This window comes from Mustela putorius, unplaced genomic scaffold (genome assembly GCF_011764305.1).
Source record: "Mustela putorius furo isolate JIRA1106 unplaced genomic scaffold, ASM1176430v1.1 tig00000196_pilon_pilon_pilon, whole genome shotgun sequence".
In the NCBI taxonomy this organism is placed as follows: Eukaryota; Metazoa; Chordata; class Mammalia; order Carnivora; family Mustelidae; genus Mustela; species Mustela putorius.
Window position 1 is genome coordinate 6,694,657 of NW_025421310.1, and position 6,000 is coordinate 6,700,656.

Genomic DNA, 6,000 nt, shown 5'->3' on the forward strand with positions numbered 1-6,000 from the left:
CTATTTCCAAAAATTTCAGGGCTGAGGTACATTCCTCAGAAATGTGTATGTTCAATGGTATGGCATTGTAAAGAAGAGTTAGCTACCCTCCTGCAGTCATCTTTCAGGGTTTCCTCATTTAACCACATCAAGTCATACTCTCTAATGATTGCAATTAGGAAGAGGCATTCATAGTTTACTGAATGGCCACCTCTTTTTCCTTAAAGAACTATCAGGAAAGCCTCGTATTTCTAATATTGAGGAAGTTCTTAATTTCAATACAAGCAGAAGTGTGTGCTCCGAACACCTATTCCGTGGATCTTACATCAATGTTATAACCGTAAGAACCATCTCCACTGAGATGTATTTCATGTTTTATATCATACAGTCATCTTCCATGGAAAATTAGATATGCATGAGTCCCACTTAAGGGAGGAGGACATCTAATATCTTTGATGTAGCAATGATCAACCACGTGGTCTTACACAACCACAAGGAAAGGAGGAATTTTCTGGAATGATTTCAGAGGAAATACATTAATACTGTTAGTCACAAATCTCAAATAGGGTTAATGTAAAAAATTTAAAAATACTGAAATTCTTATATGAAAAGTCAATCCACTAAATCTGTTGAAACAGAATACCACATACATTTTCTAAGTGTTTAAATTTGACTTTTCCTTATAATCACTATTTTCATAGAGAGTAATGTTTGAATAGAGTGAATAATGTATTCCATTGGCTTGATTTCTTTAACATTCATTGGCATCTGATGTTCAATTAAATAGTTTTCTAAACATTGCTAATTTTCTATTGACTTTCCTTAATACAGCCCCTGGTGTGTGCTCCAATGTATACTAAAATGAAAATCTTTCCACATTCACGATGTTCCAAAGGTTTGAATCTACTATGCATTTTGAAATACTGATTAAGCACTGAATTCCAGCTACAGGCTTGGCCACATTCTTTACATTTCACACTTTCACTCCTGTATGAAAACAACGATGTTAAGAAAGTTGGGAGTCCCACTGAGAGGTCAGACCCAGTCTTAGTATTTTTACACTTACTCTCCTTTTTTTTTTTTTTTTAAGATTTTATTTATTTATTTATTTGATAGAGAGAAATTACAAGTACACTGAGAGGCAGGCAGAGAGAGAGAGAGAAGGAAGCAGGCTCCCTGCTGAGCAGAGAGCCCGATGCGGGACTCGATCCCAGGACCCTGAGATCATGACCTGAGCCGAAGGCAGCGGCTTAACCCACTGAGCCACCCAGGCACCCATACACTTACTCTCTTTTTAAAATCTCTCATATGGAGTAAGGAGGGAGCAATCCTTAGGCACTCTCTTATCGCCCTCGACCCGCAAGGATGACAAGAAGCCCCAGTTCAGATGCATCTTCTCTCTCCCTATTTCCGCAAGTCTACACACTTATATACGCTTACATGACCAATCAGAGAGCAGGGTACAGGAGGGAGCGAATCAGGCTGTGCAACTAAACAAACAACTTCGCTAGCAACCAATGCTGTTTACTTCCTCTTTGGGTGTTTCGCTTAGTCTCTCGAGGCAATCCTAACCTGGCAACTAGCCAGGTGCCATCTTTTAATGATGGAGGCCGCCCTGGCCAGGGGCCTGCCTCCGACATCTCCCCCTTTTTTCTTTTATGGCAGGGATCGTGCCTGTCTTAGGTTGTCAGTGACGGGGAATATCCTTACCCGTCATCAGACGGCAGATATCAATGATCTGCGTCCTGTCTTAGGTTGGTATATTTCCCCCACCAATCTTACCCGTCGTTGACTACCGATCCAGCATACTTAGCCACACTTGGAGGGATGTTCCAGCCTCGATGGCTAACAAGGCCTGCACCATGGCTTGCTGTTGCCTATGTTGCTGTTGCCTCCAAATTTGCAGTTTCCTTACTAGCAGAATCAAGCCCACTACGAGGATTATCATCAGACCAATTATGCTATCCCATTGTTTCGTAAAGGTTAACACATCTTGCAATGTTTTGATTATCTCTGGGAGGGTTGCAAGCTCAACTCTGGTGTTATTTATCCTTGTTATGCCTAGTAGCAGGTGCTGAGTATAGTTTTGGAATTCTGCGGACTAATTCTCCCGTAAGTATTGGGAGAGCTGTCGGGAGACATTCTGTAAGTCATTCGTATTAATATAGGCTATGGGAGTTACACAGATTGCCAGGAAGGGTGCTATATATCCCAGTCCCAATAGGGCCCCCCATATGTCCACTTGTTCTTGAACCAAATCCACTCTCTGGTTGACTATCAGGATTCCTGCTTGCAGATGTGCATTGATCTGAGTCTATGTTTGAAGGACAGCCACTGTTCCTTCTGCAAGGGTGTTCACAGCTTCCGCAGTGGGTATAGTTGCAGCAAGTGAGACTGCTGCTGCCGTGGCAGCTGCTGTAGATATAGCCAATGCTGTCACAACGGCAGCTGTGATACCAAAATCTCTCTTCTTTCTGGATAGCACCACCAGTAACTTGTCCTCTGGAATGGAAACTGGGATAGGAACATGGGTAGGGATACGCATAATCACAGCCAGCTTGAAGGCCGTGACATTCCAGCACTAAGATAACAATTCTTACTAGAGTCATTTTGTTTATAAGAACAGTTGAGGAATTTGCCACCATTTAACATGGACACTGCTGAGATATCAGTACATGCTCCTAGCAAGTTACAGACCTGCCATGCATCAAAGGGAGAGGAGGGAATATGAGAGAAGAGTTAGTCACTGGTAAAGGATATAGCCATGCTTTAACCACTGCTCACAGCTCTCTGGCTTGAGTCTGCTACAGGAGGTTTAGCATCCCCAGAGTTATCAGCATCTTCAGCATCATGACTGGTGTTCGGAGGCAAGGCTGCACGCACCAGCTGCTCTGGGATCCAAATTGGAGTCTCCTTTTCCTGTGGAAAAACACATAGAGACCCCCTACTCCATACTAACACTGGATCTGGTCCATTCCACTTTCCTGTGAGGATGTCCATCAGAAGTACTAAAGGCTTAGGGGAAGCAGCAGCATCACTTGCATGTCTGTCTGCAGCTGATTTACCCGTCTTGTCCAACGTTAAAAAATTCAAAATAAAAAGAATGGTGTTGATCTTATCTTTAGGGGACCTGAAGGTGTCCCCTGTTCCCCCTTTTTGTTTATAAAGTGCATTTTTTAAAAGATTTTATTTATTTATCAGAGAGAGAGAGGGGGAGAGAACGAGCACAGGCAGACAGAATGGCAGGCAGAGGCAGAGGGAGAAGCAGGCTCCCTGCTGAGCAAGGAGCCCAATGTGGGACTCGATCCCAGGACGCTGGGATCATGACCTGAGCCGAAGGCAGCTGCTTAACCAACTGAGCAACCCAGGCGTCCCATAAAGCGCATTTTTTATTGTAAGATGTGCGCGCTCCACAACACCCTGTCCTTGTGGGTTATGGGGTATTCCATGTATCAAGTGAATGTCAAGTTGTTGTAGGAAGGCTTTAAAGGGTTGTGAGGTGTAGCCTGGACCATTATCTGTAACTTTCCAAATTCTGAAACATGTGTGACATCCATTTGCCATATATGATTAGGTAACAAACCCTTAGGATTAACCCACAAGGACGGTGCAGGTAGTAAGATCATGCAATTTCTGCAGGAGACTACTATGTCCCGTGCCTGTGCTTTTGTTATGTTAATTTTGAGGCAAAGAGTTAAAGCATTCACATGGAACAGCTTGTGATAATGTCTCACCTGTTGCACCGGGTCCTCAATGGCAAAGACAAATTCTCCTCTGGTTAAGGAGTCTGCTAACTGATTACCTTTTGTCAGGGGGCCTGGTAAGGTTATATGAGCTCGTATGTGGCCAATATAAAATGGAGCCTTCCTGTCCCAAACTAATGTTTGGATTTCTTGTAATGCCTCAGAGATAGTAGACCTGGCATTAATAGAACCCACACTTTCAATGATAGAGACCACTTGCACCACATATCTACTATCTGATAAAAGGTTGAAGGGTTCTTGATGAAACATTTGAAATGCTTTTATCACTGTGATCAGCTTGGTTTCTTGGGGAGAGGAGCTTTGAAATAGGAAGGTCCAACTCTCTTCTTTGGTAACTATAGCTCCTACAGGTGTCCTGGCTTCTTGCAGTAATAGCAAAATCCAGGAGTACCCCTATGTTTATAGTGTTGAGCTCCCTGTAATCCTTGTAAACCTTGAGTGATAGCTGCAGCCATAATCTGCCCTTGAATAACACTGTCATTGATATCCCTGCAAACTTTAATATATGTACTCGAGTCTTTGCTTTTCCAAGGTCTGATGGCTTCTTTACACCATTTATTAGCCTGCTCATAAGCCAGCTGTTTTATCAATGGCATGGCTGTCTCTACCTCCCAAATATTCGACCAGATGTTTGCATCAGCTTCGCTACAAAATCAGCATATGCTTCATTTGGTCCTTGTATTACCTTAGACAGCTGACCCTGTAAATCCCCACTGCCTTGAATTGTCTTCCATGCTTTAGTGGCCGCCACGGCTATTTGCAGATACACCGCAGGGTTGTATTGTTTTGGGGCCTGCTTTCCCATGTACGGTCCTATTCCCATTAACATTTCTAGGTCCCACTGAGGATTTCCAGCTGCTGCATTACGGTGGGCAAAGGGCTTGGGGGAAGAATCCATACGGGCTGAATGTCTTTCAGCTGCTGCTTGACCGTTTTTATCCTAGCAGTTTTCGTTTTTAATGGCGTGCCATTGGCCTTTAGAAGGTACTTTAGGGAACCCTCTAACCTCAACTTTGGCAGTCCAGATCCCATAATTAGAATCCCAACCTAATGGCTGTTCCGCGTATACTCGCCACTAAATCCCGGCTCTAAGGCCGCCCCGCTTCTTATTGCGGACTCGCTAAATCCCGGCTCTAAGGCCGCCCTGCTTCTTATTGCAGTCTTGTACAAGTTTCCCACCACCTTTGTCGTGGTTTTACCCCGCATACTGCAGACTTCTCCCTTGCAAGGTTTTTCTATTTTTACTCCCCCCTTTACCACGGAATTCCCACTTTTGAACGTGGCTAATGTCCCCGCTTACCTGCGGACCTTTACTCCCCACTTTCCTGCGGATTACCTTGCAAGATTCCTTTATTTAGTTCCCGGGTGCCGGCGCCATTTATTGCCCTCGACCCGCAAGGACGACAAGAAGCCCCAGTTTGGATGCATCTTCTCTCTCCCTATTTCCCCAAGTCTAACACTTATATACACTTACATGACCAATCAGTGAGCGGGGTACAGGAGGGAGCGAATCAGGCTGTGCACCTAAACGAACAACTTCGTTAGCAACCAATGCTGTTTACTTCCTCTTTGGGTGTTCCGCTTAGTCTCACGAGGCAATCCTAACCTGGCAACTAGCCAGGCGCCATCTTTTAATGGCAGAGGCCTCCCTGGCCAGGAGCCTGCCTCCGACACTCTCTCACATTCATTACATCTGTAATTTTCTCTGCCAAGTGAATTCTGTGATGTGCAGTAAGGGTTGTGTGCCTGCTAGAGTTTTGGCCACATTATTCATCCGGTGTCTTTCCAGTATGAATTCTCTGTTTAGAAGGTGTGCATGCTGGACGAAGGCCTTGCCACACTGGTTGTATTTTTGAAGTTATTATCCAATATGAATTCTCTCATAGGCATGAATGGGTGAGCACTCCTTAAATGATTTTTCTTACATTCTTTTTTTCTTTTTTTCTTAAAGATTTTATTTACTTATTTGACAGAAAGATGGAGAGAGAGCACAAGTAGTGAGGAGGGTCAGGCAGTGGTAGAGGGAAAAGCACGCTGCCTGCTGAGCAGGGAGCCCAAAGCAGAGCTCAATCCCGGGACCCTGGAATCATAACCTGAGCCTAAGGGAGCACCCTAGCCGACTGGGCCATACAGGCGCCCCTCTTACTACATTCTGTACACTGGTAAGCTTTCTATCTAGTATGAATATTATGATGTTTAATGAAGTTTGCAAAACTCTACCTGTGATGCATATTCACTCAAAGTCTACAATAAAATA